Source organism: Anser brachyrhynchus (assembly GCF_964034855.1).
Source record: "Anser brachyrhynchus genome assembly, chromosome: 1".
NCBI classification, from domain to species: domain Eukaryota; kingdom Metazoa; phylum Chordata; class Aves; order Anseriformes; family Anatidae; genus Anser; species Anser brachyrhynchus.
The window spans coordinates 98958869-98974572 of NC_137694.1; the positions used below are offsets into that span (position 1 = coordinate 98958869).

The window sequence follows — 15704 nt, forward strand, 5'->3', positions numbered from 1 at the left end:
AAAATGAAATCGGTAAAATATGCGCAGAGAGAGGATGTTAAAATGGCATTAAGTGCAACCAAAGCACATTCTCTGACAAGTTTGACCTAACAGTCATAAAAGTATGGTTTGCATTATTTAACAGCAAACGCTTCATGCAGGGGGAGAGCAGGTAGCATTTTGCAAAGGGTGAAATCTCACTAATTACACTGATATTAATAGGAGGAGGGTGTTCCCTGACTTGAAAGAGAGCTCCTTCAGGGGAATAAAACTTAATTCTCTAAGTGTTTAAACACTAGGGCCCTTGGTGTACAGCTCAGACCTGCAGAAGGATGCCTGCACCCGAGGACCTGACAATGAGAGTTGACTAGAAACAGAGAAGAACAAAAAGGCACGGTGAAGAATTGATGCGATGCTGACTGCAAAAATACAGACCACAACAAATCAGCATTAACACAGAAAGATATGTAATAGTTTAAGTACATTTTCTGTTCATCCAAGGGCCCAATTCCGATCCACCTAAAAGTTCATGGAAACCTTGCTGTTTGTGAGCAGACATAGTTTCATGTTTGAAGTACACCCAAAAGAAAACGCGCACATCAGGAACCAAAAGCATCTCAAAATCACATTGAAGTTTGGCTTAAGCCTGCAGAGAAGCAACTGAATTAAGTGGTATTATTCATCTCCACCACCTCACAAATCACTGTCTGCAATGAGGCAGCATCAAGGCCTGCATAAACCATCGCCGTCCTTCTGCTCTGCTTCTGCTGACTCAAGCCTCTCCCCCTGCTCTCCTGGGGGAGCTCCATTTGCTTACTTCTCCTATACTTCATTTATATCAGAACAAAGAAACACGGGCTTATAAATATATATATTTAGTTTTACTGTGGCAGTTCCTCTGTAAACCCGGAGTGATGTAATGAGCACGCCGTGTACAGACAGAGCGGATGAGGGCCGTGGGGACATAATACCAGCTATACCCATCCCACCCACCACTTCCCTCTCCAAATCCAGCTTCCCTATGGCCTGTAAATAAGCTCGTTGTCTTCTCCCCCCAGGTCCTGCGGCAGTGAAAGGTGACGAACAAGCTGCAGCTGAAGAACTGCTGAGCCCGTGAAAGCTGGCCAGGTAAATGAGCCAGGACTGCCAGGCAGCTTGGAGAGGCAGAGCGCCTGGGGGACCGGTGATGGGGCAACAAATTTACAGCCCTCCTCTCTGAGACAAATTTTGCAGAGTGGAAAACCCACTCCGACTCTCCCCTCTGTGCTCCCTCTCTGCACTTCTTCCTTGCTGCCTGCCTTTCGCCCTTACTCCCTGCTCCAGTTTGCTAAGGCTAGCACTGCGGACCTGGCTGCGTGCGAGGGCACCAAAGATGGGACAGATTTAGTGGAGATTTATTCCTCGCTTGTCTACGTGCCTCGAGCTCAGACTTTAAATGCCTCTCATGATGAGGTGCTCATGCTTTGAAACCCTGGGTGCGCCAGGGCTCAGGGCCCAACCCAAGGGGTGCTGGTGCCGCATCCCAGGCAGCTGCACCTCCCTGCGGGGAAGCAGGGTCACTGTCATGTGCATCCCACATGCCCAGCTCAGAGATGAAACAGGTTTTCTAGGCTGAACCGCCTGGAAGGGGTGCTGCTGCAGGACAGAAGTGGGGAGCAGCAGCAGAGCCAAGCTACAAGCAAGAGAGTGCTCCTTTTAGCTCCAGTCAGGCAAGGAAGGTGAAGACATCGAGGTCCTTGTTTTTCCAGCTCCCTCAAGCTGGCACCGCGCTCCTGAGCTGCCAGGCTGTGTCACTCAGTTCCCACAGCAGATTTACATGCCGACTCCTGAGAAAAAGGAGCTGTCAGCCCTCATGTCCTGCTCCTTCTGCCTCAGCATGCTCTCCTGGCCCACCAAAACGTTTTGGATTAAATATAAATTAGAGGCAGGGTAAGAGGCACAGAACACAAGCCCTTCAAAACCACACAGGCGAGGGCTGCCAGGGCGATCCCCACACTGGTGGGCTCCCTCGCTCCCTGCCCATCCTCTTTTATTTCCCTCACCCTGGTGGGTTGCGGTGCCAGCCTGGAAGAAACCTGACAAGGTCACACTGTTTGATTCCGATGCCAGTTTCAATTACGTCTTGGCTTTTATAACCAAATCAAAACACAAAAGGCTAAAAAAGAGAGGGGGAAAAAATGGGGGGGGGGGGGCAGCAGAGTCCAGCTGCAGGCTGGGAAATGACATTTCAATTTGTCAATTGTTCCAGTCCCTCTCCTTTCCTCCTTTTTCTTTTTCTTTTTCTTTTTTTTTCTTTTTTCCTTTTCTCTCTCTGTCCTGTAAATTAATTAGCCCGTTCATCATGTGGAAGGACTACACATGGTAGGGCAGCCCTGGAATGGACTGAGACAAAGCAAACCTGCTTTCTGTCTGGGTATGGGCACCAAAGATGTGGCCACAAAACAGCAACATTCAGGTGGAAGAAATGTCCCAATGTGTTCAATTTTCAGACCTTGGACTGTCCTGGAGAGATCACAGATATGCTTTCCATAGACTCTCCAAAGCACCTATGCACATGAAAAGTAGGTAGCTGCCTTTCTTCATCAGCTTAGATTTCATCCAAGCTTGGGAAACAAGGACTAAGAAGGCATTCAGCTAAATGAAAAGCTGAATTCAAAAGTCCTGGAATGCCTTTTTCCTTCATTTTTTCCCCTCTGCACATTATATTATTAGACTGCGGGACTTGAAGCTGAAGGAAATAATTGAAAGGAAGACTCACAGAACTGCAGACGGGGCAGGATGGAGATAGATCACAACATCCAGAATTATGGCAATGAATGACAGAAACATTTCTGAAGACATATTAAAGCTTCAGAAAGTAAACTGACTCCTAACTCTCGTGACCAGGGATGAGACTCAGCAAGAGGATCAGATTCTCCAGATGCACCAACTCGCACCTTTTCTCAGATGCATCTGCTACTGACCACCATGAGAGCTGTCCCTCTGAATTAAAGGAGCTACAGGGCCAACCCAGCCCTCCATTTCCAGGTCTCCTAGCCTGTGGTTTGCAACGTGAAAGAAGTGAAATATCCTGAAGAAAACCTGTCCTCAGGACCTTTGCATCCTCTAGCAAAGCCTGTCATGATGGTCCTAGGCATGATTCAAAAATCCCAATATTGGCATGAAGCCACCTGGTCCAGTTCAATCTTTGATCCAGGCCTATGGCTCTGTCTCAATGAATACATGAGGCTGAGGACCCTTGGGATTTTGTGCCATTTGTGTGCTGCCCAGGTAGTTTATAATGCCATGGCTGCCTCTCAGGGCTCCTTCAGCTTCTGATTGTCACTGGCAATAGGCACTTTCCTTGTCCAAAGTCTCCAGGGGAGTGCTACCCTGTCACCAACCTCGCTATGCACCGCTGGATCTCTGGGGTAGGGAAGCACCTACAGGACAGCAAGCACTGATTCTTCCCTCTCACGCCCTACTGAGAAAGAATATCCTCAAATAGGACATCAGTGGAGATAAGAGCCCAAAAGCAAAATATATTTTAAAAGCAAGATACAGGGCAAAGCTCAGAGCTGGCACAAGTGAGTACAACTCCGCTGAATCCAGAGTTTTCCCAGGCATACATTTGGCTCCATACATTTTCAGTTATTCCGTATTCAAGCATTTATTTTCCCAATCTTTTCTTCTTTTTATCCATCCATATCTATGCAAATCTCATTTCTTCAGCCCAGCTCACCACAATAAGTATCTCTCTCACACACATAAAGCCTAAATTTTATCAAGCATTTTATTTACATCTGTCCCAGCGGAGAGGGGAGAAAAATGGAGAGAGAGAGAGAAAGAGAAAGATAGATGAGATTACTGCTGCCTTTTTTTTTTTTTCTTTTTTAGTAATTGGCAGGTACTAAGACATTTCCATTATCAGCACAAACAAGATCCACGGCCAACCAACCCAGCAGTAGCTTCAGGTGAGGAGCGCAGGTGACAAGGCAAGCCAGGGAGCGATGCCTCCGGATGTGGCTGACAAAACACCACCACAACCCATAGACTGCGTGGGGATGGAGGCAGAAACCATCATTATCCACTTGGCTCCAAAGGGAGAGCAGGCCCTTGCGGTGCCGTGCAGGGTACAGACACTAAGCGGAAGAAAGACCCCAAAGAAGCCCCGCTCAGCGTGCAGGGAAGGTCACGCGCAGACAAAACTGGCAGCGAGAGCAGGAGCAAAGGGAGAAAGGCACGGAGCGTGCCAGCTGCCTCACTGTACGCCAGTGTTTGCTCAGCCGGGAAGTGGGAGAGGGTTTAGAGGAAGAACAGTGAAGGGACAGTACTGCGGCCTCAGGAGGAAGCACGGGCGGAAACAGTCCCTGCATACTTTCCAGTTCTGCAGGCGTAGTAGCACGGCTGGTTGCCACATCTCTCTCCTGCTCGTCACGGCCAGGCGGTGGGGAATGGGGACCCCTCTCCGTCCCCGCGTGGTCTCTGCACTGCCCCGACGGACAGGCTGTTTGCTACTTGCACACCATCCCACGCAGTCAAAAGCTAAGCACCAGCACCACCAGCTTGGCACCCGCCTCTGCTGCTGCATCTCAGTGCTCCTACGGGGACTTTTTTTTTTCCCCCAAAAGCAATACGAAACACCCTGCTTCTTTCATTCTTCATTAAACACTGTCAGATCTTGCCCGTGAAAAGCGGTGTTTAAAACCTCTCTAGTGGAAACGATGCAATCAGTGAGCCAAAGTTAAAAATCCACAGCGGGGAGCTCAGCAACTCGTGCGGGCCAGCACACCGGGGCCCCCATCCCACGACTGCAGTTATCCTCATCTGCTGCAGAAGCGGTACTTTACGCCCCGAGCCCTAGCAAAAATGCAACGACTGCAACGCACAGCTGGGTTTGCTACACAGATACTTATCCCCTGATACGCAGTTGAGATGAGTTCAGGAAGAATTATTATCAGCGTGTTCTAGCAATTTGAAAGCAAGGCAGGAGCCATTCGTTTCTCATTTTTCCTCCCAGTGCCTCTCCCCAGACCTTGCCACTGCACGCAGTCGCTCCATGACTCAGTTTCCCACGAGTGCAATGAGGATAATGATACTCCCTGCCTCAGCTGGGGGCTGCAGGGCTCTTTTACTTGTTGTACAGAAGACTGACACTGTAAACACTGATCACTGAGCCTCCAGAAGACAGCAATGAATCTTTCCCATGGTGGTTTTGCAAAAACTCAGCCTAACCCTGCTTCCAGCCCCAGTGACCATTTCCCTGGAACATTTTACAGATTTGACTGCATTTATCCTCACAACATCACTACTATAACAGTTGTGCCCTCTCCAGCTCACAAATGGGGAATCCAACCACAAAAATGCTGTGTACCTTTCCCAAGGTCACAAAAGCAGTGCGAGGCACTGCAGAGAGCAGAATCCAGGCCTCCTGCATCTTAGATGCGTGGCTGCCTCTCCTCTTCTTTGCATCTGAAGTCTTGTATCAGTCCCTGGAGTCACCCACTACTTTGAGAAAATACAATGTGCTCCAAAGCTATCACAAAGCAAATAGGCACTAGTAAAGGAATTCACAATAAAAAAAAAAAGTCAGAATTTCTTTATCTTTGACTTGAGCAAAAAAGGATAAATACTTAATTTTTGCCCAAAAAATACTCTCCTCACAGATGTGAAATTTTTTTTCAGACAAAAAACAGGCTGGTTTGCATAAAAGAGTTGCTTTCCTGCCCCTACATTTTAATGCAAACTTTTGTGTTTAATGCCAAAACACCTAGTTTGCTAAAGGTCACAGAAAAGTGACAAGAAAAACAACAACATAAATCCTCAAAGCAAAGGGACAAACATGTGGACATACATTCGTTCTGAATGTACCTCTCATTGCCTGGACATGATTTTACACCCAAGTCCTACTAGACCTTTCAAAGATAAGGACAGGAAAGGGAGAAGGAAAATAAGCCAGTAAGAGGGACCTTTTTTTTTTTCTTGTTATCATTTTGCACCACAGCATTCAAGAACTAGAGAACACTCCTGGCCCAAGGTATCTGGTCTCACTGAGGCTTCTTCTCATCTCAGGGGACACATTTCCAGGGGCATGCTGGTCATTCACAGGAGATGGACAGGAGGTGACTGGACTTTGATTTCTTCTATGTTTCCATCCTCCAGCTTTCCAACTCCTTCCTTCTCCTTCCCAGCTTCCCAGGGAGAGGTAAGGAAGCTGAAGGACCTGCACTTCCCTCTAGAGCTGAGTCCCAGATTTCCCCCTCCTTGGCACAGGGAAAGGAAGGAGATTATCAAGACATCCGCAGAACTTCACATGCTAGATTTCCTGACACTTGCTTGGACCTTCCCTCAATTTGCCTATTCCTACTCAATGGGCAGGCAAGGAGACCTAAAAGGATTTATACTACACACCGTGATGGCAAAGGCAAGCGTAGGTTGCTGCATCTACCTCCGACTTGACACTCATTTATTCACGTGAGTGCTGCCAACTCACACTCATTGATGCAACTCAGTAATTGCTTCAGGGACAGGGATTGTATAGGTATCTAAGCTACATCTCTGAATGTGATATGAGAAGCACAGGCCAAAGATCTGAGGATTATCTTATGATTCAGAGAATCCTAAGATTCAGAGAATCATATGAACTTTTGGTTGCTTATCTGAACTTAGAAATCTTTTGAGGTTTCTCTCAGACTGGCAATAACAGACCTACCTAACTGCACTGACAAATACCAACAGGCTCCTCAGCCCTTCCATTTTTGCAATAAAAGAGAATTCTTTCTTTTCTTTCTTATTTCTTTTTAATTAAAATTTTCTTCTCTTATTACCCTGGGCTACCGCTTTGTGTCTAGAGCACTTCTGTTCCAGACCACTGAAACAATAAATAATAGGTTCTCTGTGCCCATGCAAGGACTGTGAACTATCTGATCTGTGCTAATAAAAGGTAAAAACAAAAACAGATGAGATCAGCCTGCTCCTACCTCAGAATTCAAGTGACAGTCCAGACTGCTGCAAATGGGGAGGAAAAAAAAACTCAGAGGATAGTAGTGACTCAGCTGCCCTCAAAATATTTGCTAATACTAATGAATTAGCCTTTCTAGCTCCTTCTGAGGCATGGAGAGGTGATGTGGCCCATGCACAGGTGCAGAACTTCAGCCTGGGCTTAGCCATGGGCCATCCTCCTCCCCTAAAATGAGACTATGAAACCATAAAAAGTTGCTGCCAACTAAAACACGCCAGCACATCACACAGCCTGTGAAGCCATACATTTAGCCAATTAACCAGCAAGTGTTATTGGAGCCTCCAGGAAACAGGTATATGAAGGAGAGGGCTGAAGGGAGGACTAGTGCAATCCAGTAGAGAAGCCTTTAGAGGCCCATCTCGTCTGTGGGTGTGCTGAGAGGTCTTTGTCACCTGAAATAAATTAGTGAGTTGGGTCTCTGACCATTTCTCATCGCATAGGAACAACACAAGTCTTTCCACTCCACCACTGGAATTAGTGAAAGCCCCAGACTGCTTCCACAGGAACACCAAGGGCTACTGGGGCCAAGGGGAAGCGACAGATCTTTCCAGGACAAATGTTAATGAGAAGGTGGCAAAGTTTGTTTTACAGCTCTTGGAAACACGCTGCTCTAAGAATAAAAAATTCCCCTTCCAAATCGTTGATTTGACCCTTTTCAGTAGCATGATTGCAAGAAAAGAAAAAAAGAAAAAAACAGACAAAATATATGCATCAAATGCTCTAGAGCAGTGGTCATGGCTCCAGCACATAAAACATGCGCTCTGCCACTGGACAAAGTGTAAATCCTATTTTTCTTTCCTAAAAAAAAAAAAAAGGGGGGGAAGAAAAGATGAAAAGCTCCTAAATGATTCAATATTTTATACACACTCCGTATACTGCAGCCTTGAAAAAGATGCCGCAGCATGACGGGCTTTGGAGACTTTATCTTGCTGCAGGAACTGAAGAAGAGCAATTTTAACACTGACATAATAGTCAGGCGTGTGTTTGTTCAGTGGTTATCCACAGCTACTACCAGGGTGCTGGCGAATACGCTCTTGGCAGTTTTGCATACGGACAGGTTTCATTTTCAACGGGCTGTACCCCATGAATGCCTATGCTTCAGCCTGTGTCTGTGTAAAATCTGTTAATGCTGTACAGCCAGAGGTGCCAGACCTACACTGATGCATTTGGCATGTGCTCTGCATGCATGCACATACGTTAGTCATATAGTTAGGCACATGCTGTGAGTGTGTGTGATTTTGCAGGGTTTGCTAAGGCGTGTTTTTATTCTTCTCTCCAGCTGACCTTGGTGGCAACCACCAAAGCATACTACCCACTTCTGCTTCACGCTATAGAGTTCCTCCCTTTCTTCTGCTACAAACGCTGGCTTCTCCTACTGCTTTTTGTGGCAGAGTACCCTTTCACCACAGAAAGACTGCTCCTAGCCCACGCAGAGCAAGCCCACCTGCCCCCAAACAGCACCGACCGAGAGCTCAGCTCAGGCACTTGCCCATCCCGAGGAAGCAGGTGTCCCTCAAAGAGGCAAGCCCTGCTCCTGGCATCACCTCCACGGGCTGTGGCCTCCACCCTGCTGCTGAGGCTGAGCAGGGTCCATGCCGCTGCATTTTGTGCCATCGGGCACAGGGTGCAGACTTGCAGTGCTGTCCGGGGGAGACAGCTTTGACCAAGGAACCACGAGGTGGATGATCAGCAGAGGAATCTGCCCTAGGCCATGCTGAACAAGGATTGATGCTAGAAGGAAACTGCTGTAAGCTGTTCATGAACTACGCTGCCTCATGTAGGACCTGTACCTTGACATCTCCCACATACAGCTCCCTACTACACCTTAAGGCAAGCCATGGACCTCCCCCTGTAGTCACGACTAGCAACATGAAGCTCTGGTAAAAGGAAACAGCTAGGAGACCCCCCTCTGATTATCAGCTCGGGTAAATCAGTGGTACAAGCAACCTGTGCTTTGATATGCTGATACAAGGTCTAGCCCTGGGCAGACAAAACATTCAAACCGTAACATAAAACTCCACCGGCGTAGTTTCTGATGCACAACTCTGCTTTTTGTATTTTTTCTTTTGCACTCCCTCCACTATTCCAAATCAGGTTATGACTCTTATGTATCGCAGTAGTTGTTAAATTGAACTGGGATCAGGGGAAATACCTCCCTCTCCCAGTCATTCAGTCAATCCTATCAAGTCCATCATCTATATCACAACTCAGAGCCAAAGGTCGGCATCTGGTGTGGAAAAAATGAAAGGGGTGCTCTCCTACAGAGACGAGCAAAGTCTTCTGGAACACACACAAATAAATAATGCCACCACGGGAAATGTTAGAGAGGAGCATCCCTAAGCAACTGGCGATATTGTTGCAGGTAAGGCAGATCATGGTGCTACCCTCCAGAAAATGGATGCACACAGGATGCCTCCTGCATGTGCTTTGCCTACGTGAAGACTTAAAATACATTATTTTCACTGAAGCCACGCTACCCAAGAAGGCAGCTGTATATAGCTTTCCTACCCAGTCCTTGGGGCCTGGTTAAAGAAAGGACTAAAAACCACAGCTTCCAGGAACATCAACTGCTCCCACGGACTTGAGACAGAGAACGAGATAGACCGTGCTTCTGAAAATCAAACCCTTGCTCCTGAGAGGAATTAACAGTAATGGCAGTTCATGCTCTGAAGTCTGGGACCTGAGAAGCCTCCTCCTCTTGCCAGGGACGCAGACTGAAGGCAGTAGCTGGGAGTCTCGCTCCAGAAGAATTCCCAGCCCTAAAATGTCATTGGCGAAAAGAGAGATCCGATTTCTTGGCAGCACAAACCGCCACGGGCTCGCAAGACGCTTCCTTCCCTAGGACGTGATGCCCTGAATGGCTCTGCTCTCGCTGCCTGCCAGCGTCTGATGCCTTCCCCACTCCTTCGCGAGCCCCCCTCCTCCCTCCACTACTCATTCCTTTGCGCAACGAGGCTGGCATTTAAGAAACACTTATTCCAATCCATTTCTACCCTTGTACAGCAATTGGGTGTCATTTAGTTTGATTTAACCAATTTAGTCCTATGAATTAATTGGTTAATAAGCCATCTGTATGCATCAGGTGACAGAGTCGCGCTCTCGCACACAGACACAGACAAGCTACCCACTTGTCCTTGTTTAATAACAGGCTGCAGGGAGTAGGAGCGGGAGAGGCGTGCAGGTTAATATCACCCTCCACGGAGAGCTGCCAGCAAAGGGACTTGGGCATCATTGCACTCACCTTGACCTCCAAGCGGGGGAACTCTCTGCTTAGGGTAATTCAGAAATAACCTGCACTAGAGAGGAGCGCCAGCTACACAACTGACAGAAGACTCACCAAGATGCTTTAGGTTATTGGGCTTGGGTTTTTTTTGTTGTTGTTTTGTTTTGTTTTTTAAAGAGGAAGGAAAAGAGGTTTAGTTCATGCTTGCTAGACAATAGGAAATTCTCAGCTGCACTCCCAAACAGCTGAACTTTGTATGTGTGTAGGAGGGGAAGATGGGTGGGAAGTGGGGGAATAGGAGGAGACTGAGGTCTAAAGCGTTTGGTTCAGGTGTGATCTTTAATTATGCGAAAAACATCTCATCAATTTTGATTTCTTCTGAAATGCCAAGGAAAAAAATAAAAACGCCCCCCACAGGCCCCAGCCATTTCAATGTTATATACAAACCCCCAAGCCATTCTGCAAACAACAATACATCAAACCAAAAGCAAATCCAGCAACACATCCCAACCCACACAACAGGAAAACATCAACTGGTTCAGGCAGAAAAACAACAACTCTCTCCCCTGGCCACCCGTACGTCTCAGCCATCCCTGGGTGCCCCAGCACACAGACAAGTTTCTCTGCATACCCCGAAGGTCAACACACAGGGAACTTTCAGACTAGGGGAAAAATGAATTTAAGCTCTGTGGGGCCCTTGGGAAAATCCCTGCTGATAGCTCCTCTCTTCTCTTTCCTGCCTGGAGCTGAAGGGTATCTCAGGCACTCCAACTGCACCAACATTACGTGGGGAAGGGGACATCCGCTGGTGTGACAGTAAATGTCAGTGTTGGCACCAGAACCCAATGCAAAAAGCAGCATTTAGGTGTCACGCAGGGGGCAACATGCTCATTAAAGAACAAGGATCAGCAGCTTCTGCACCGGGTGCTTTCCAGAGGAAGGCAAGAGGTGCAGCCCGCTGCAGACGGCATGGTCTGGCTATCACAGACCAAACAACGAACAGGAGCAAGAGCCGTGGCTGAAGCCACTCCAGGGAGAGGAGATGGGGCTTAGGCTGTGCTAAGTGGTGCAGAGCAGCAGCGCATCTGCAAACGCTCCTCCAGGATCCCCCAGCTCCCAGGGTTTTCCTGGGATCCGGGAGAAAAATAAGTGTGCTGCTTATTCTGCGACAGATATATAAAGTGAGCGGCAGGGATGTTGCTCCAAGGAGAAAGTACTTTCTCCCCCGTCCCTGAGGAAAATGAAATTACAGTAGAGTTCGCTTTAAATGGATCCCATTAGAACAACAGGCACCACTCGAAGAATAACATCCTCTGTGCACTGAAGTGAAACCCTGACAGGCAGAGCGGAGCAGTCTGAAATAGTCTCTTCCAGAAAGGAAAGAGAGAGACCTGTTTACCCAGTACGCTCAGTAGGAAACTGTGTGAAGGGGAAGAAAAATGACTGAGGAAACCTGCCAGAGCTCCTGGTGTGAGCGTGCCCTGCCAGCCTGCACAGAGCGAGGAGGAGAGCACCTCTTCACAGCATGTGGGGAGTCCCCGCGTATCTCGCAGGGTGTTAATCCCTGCAAAACACTCTTTTGCTCTCATTAGCACGTATCAGCGGTGCGAGTGCCTGTTCCAGGACACTGTATAACCATCAAAACACAGGTTTAAGCTGCCCTGCTTGAACAACTGGAAGCCCTATCTAAACTGCCTCTGCTCCGTGCACAGCAGCAGCGCCTGGGGAATGAATGAATGAATGAAATCAAGACCACATACCAAACCACCCGCCCATAACAAACAATTTCATTTGACCAGTGACCACAAAAACTAGAATGTCCTGGGCTGAATTGAGCAAGCGGCGATGCTGCTTTACAGCTTGTTTAATGGCCGTACAGAGCATACATATCAGACTGTTACACTTTCCTGGTTAGACAGCTCACATGTAGAAGGCAGTCACATCACACTTCACAAGAAGTCTTATCTGTACCTACTGCTATGGGCTCCAGGCCCCGAAGGCGTAAAAAGTATTTAGCAGATCAAAGGGGCAGAAAGATCTGTGGTTTTTTGTTGGTTTGTTTTTTGTTTTCTTCCAGAAATGTCTCACTAGGATCAGTTCCTTACCATCCGTTCATTTCAAAGAGAAAGATGCCTACGCTGCTTATGAGCACGTGGAAATCTCACCAGTTGCCTCATGGCAGCTCCCAGCACCGAAATGCCTTTCCGTCTGTGTGGCACCCAGCTACCCAAATGCCATTAGTCAGAGAGCCAGCACATCTCTACGTGCAAACCTCACACATGCAGATGGAGCCATGCAAACACCGATTTTAACAGAGCACCGGGCAACACTGATGTGTTCAAAATCTCTTCTGCATGGACACAAAGGAGCATGGACAAGAGCAGGTGGGGGAGCCTGAATAATCCCCTGCCTCACTGCTCCCAAGCCCACCACAGGTCATCCCAAGAGAGCCATCTGCCAAGGGGAGGCTCATCACCCCGAACGCAAAGGAGCACAGAAGCACAACGGCAGGCAGGGGAACCCCAGTAACACAGTCAGAGAAACCAATCCCCTGCCCCAGCTCCTTTTCCCCTGTCCCAGCAGTTGACATCCATCGTGATGATGGGTCAACTGGTGAGGCCCTCTGGGGCATCTTACACACCAAAGGGGGAGTACGGGACACACCATGGGATGCAGGGGACTGTACACAACTTAAGGGATATTTAGGGGAAAGACCAAAGGCAAACGGAGGGACCAAGGTGGTCTGTGGAGGAAAACTTACAATAGAATAGAGGGATAAGGAGATAGAAGGGGCCAGTCAAGTGCAAAAAGGTTGCTGGTTGTGATGCTCATCTGGCCATGCCCTGAGCCTGATTGGCACCGTCAGTCCTGTCCTCTCATTGAGCTCCACTCCCAACTCTTCTCCTGGTGAGCGGACTCTGCTCTGAGTGCCTGTGTGTGTATGGAGGGCTTGGCCGATCCCGGGGCAGAGGGCCCATGGGTCAGGGTGCCAGCAGCAGCACCGGGTGAGGGTACTTGTGTCAGCGTGTACTCGCTAGGGATGACAAAGCACATGTGGCTTTGGGAGCAAGACCACTGGAGGAGCTGAGGGGAACCAGCCAAGCTGAGCCTCTTGTTGTCTTCATCCTCCCCAGCCTGGGAAATGTCTCCCTTAGTTTTTTTTTTCTCTCTCACTCTCTTTTTTTAATCCTCCTGACAAAACCTTAAACGGCCTAAAAGCATCCCCAACAAGGATGAGGGAACGCAAATGTTTTAGCAAATGTGCAGAGGAGCTCCACATGCTCCCAGAGATGGCGTAATAATAAAAACCAATTAGATAATGCTCAGCAGCTACAGTGAGAGGGAGTGGTACAATCTTACCACGACTAATAGGGCTTTTAATAATAGATGGGCCTCTCTGCACAGTGCTGGTAAGGGGAAGCAAAGAGGTTTCAGTTACAGTGCATCTTTTTGCCCAGAGAATCCCTGTGAATGGAGGATTAATATTCTATGAAAGTGGGGATTAACTTGCTATCCACACTCATTACTTCTACCAGGGAGATCCCTGCAGGGTCAGGAGTGGGCTCCTGAATGGGGGAATCCTATGGAAAAACAAGCTGAGCTCAATCCTTCCTGAAAGGACACGCCACCCTGGTCTCTGGCCTGCACCACTGTTGAGCAGCTCAGTAATGAACAACCTGGAAAAGCACATACTGCTGCCCTCTCACCTTCTCTCCCATTCTAAGAAAAGTCCAAAATGAGAGTAGCAACTGACCGAAACAAAGCTGAAGAAATCCCAGACCAGCACACCAGAAGAAGCAGCGCGTGCCCCAGGTGGGCCAGCACCGTGGGCAGGGCGCCGTGAAGCCACGAAGCCCCCTGCTCGCATCTCGTCCCGCTGCCTCCTGTTTACAAACCTTCACTTCACGCCTCCTTGCTCAAAACACAAATAAAAGCCGTGGAGGGCATTTTCTTGTTGCCATAGAAACAGTTATTATAATCTCAAACTGTACTTAATACATCACTCTTCCCCTCCAGCACCTTGCAACAGCTTGCTGTTCGATGGGAAGGTTACGCCACGAGAGGGGGAGGAGGAGGAAGGCAGGTGAAAGAGCTCTGACAGCTCGCGTCCTGCACTTGGGACCCAACATCTCTGCAAATGCCCACAATCTCCTTTCCATCAGTGCACAGGCTTTCTTTCTCTCTTTTCTTCTTTTTTTTTTTCTTTCCTTTTTTTTTCTGTTCTTTGGAGTGTCACATCATTTACATTTATGAAAGGAATTTTCCTGGGGGTGCAAAGATAGTTCAAATTGTCTGTGATCAGATCAACTTTGTGCATAATACATTTGTATGAAAATAAACTCCCTAGGGCCCACACTCCTGGCTGAAAGTCTCTGTAATGAAGTATTTTACTCTAATTTATTTAAAGATGATGGAGATAGGAATGAGTATGTGCCTGCATGCATGTATGCATGTAGAGGAGGGGAAGAAACACACACAAAAGCCAATAATTATAAGATTAAATGCTAGTTGGGAACAATACTTCAGTACCTGATTATTACAAGTACTTCTCGGCTGTTCCATCTAAAAATCAGTCTGCACAACATGGCTTTCTGCAGGCTTGATTTGGAAAACTTGAATGCCTGTCCTCAGAAGGGGGAGGCAGAAAACTATTCCTCCATCCTGCATCACTTGTTAAGAAATCATTCCCATTCCACAGCCAGCCTCTACTCAGACCACACTGAGATAATGGCCTTCCTCACTCCCCATTCTTCTTCAAATACAGAAGCAAGACTCAATTAGAGTCACTGCTCAGGAACATCAGCCTTTCGTTTTCCAGCTTCTGCTCCATACGATTCAGGATGGTGATGCCCACCCAGGGCTCCTTTCCCATGCCCCCAGTCCCAGCTGAGTATCTCAGCTCCCAGGTTCCTGGCTCCTCCTGTCTGACCTCTCTGGCTCAGCCAGGCATTTAAACCTGGAGACATGAAACTCTTCCAGGCAACATCTGGTTGAAATTCCACCCAAGGTTTCTTGGGTGGAATTGTTTCAATTAACTAGTATTTTCAGAGGATAACATTTTCTTCCCACATACAAAATAATAATAATAAAAAAAAAAACAGGTCTGACTCTTAGCAAAGATTAAATGATTTCAGAGAACCTTGAGTCAAGTCTGAAGCACAACTGCGGATAGTCAAGTTCTAGTACGTTCTGCCACTGACTTGCTAGGATGTGTTGCATAAACTCTGTTTTGTTTCTCCACCTTTTCCATGGAGAACAAACCTACCCCTCCCTATTCAAGTAAAAAAACCACAAGATTTCAGACATCAGTTTTCCAGGGTTCCAGCCACAGACCTAGTATACAAGGGGGTGTCCTCAGATGTACCAGGTATGGTCAGCAGAGGAAAGGGATACTATTTGATTGCCACTGCTTTTCAACTCACGTATAGCACGTCCTCCAGGCTCCTTTAGAGTCAATGCTAAAATACTGCGATTTCTTCATTCCGTTACTGCAGACCCCAT

At 47.7% G+C, this 15704-nt stretch overlaps 1 protein-coding gene and 1 long non-coding RNA gene across 4 annotated transcripts in view; one reads left to right on the forward strand and one right to left on the reverse strand.

Moving 5' to 3' along the window:
- LOC308188320 overlaps nucleotides 1–14149 on the forward strand; it is a 47468-nt gene extending 33319 nt beyond the window's left edge. The window contains exons 2-3 of the long non-coding RNA XR_013945405.1: nucleotides 1038–1107; nucleotides 12280–14149. This is a non-coding gene — a long non-coding RNA (uncharacterized lncRNA). The remainder of the gene's footprint in view (nucleotides 1–1037; nucleotides 1108–12279) is intronic.
- The window catches only part of LSAMP (limbic system associated membrane protein), a gene marked incomplete at its 5' end in the record, with an annotated part of 966571 nt that overhangs the window by 810193 nt on the left and 140674 nt on the right, over nucleotides 1–15704 (reverse strand). The window lies entirely within an intron of this gene.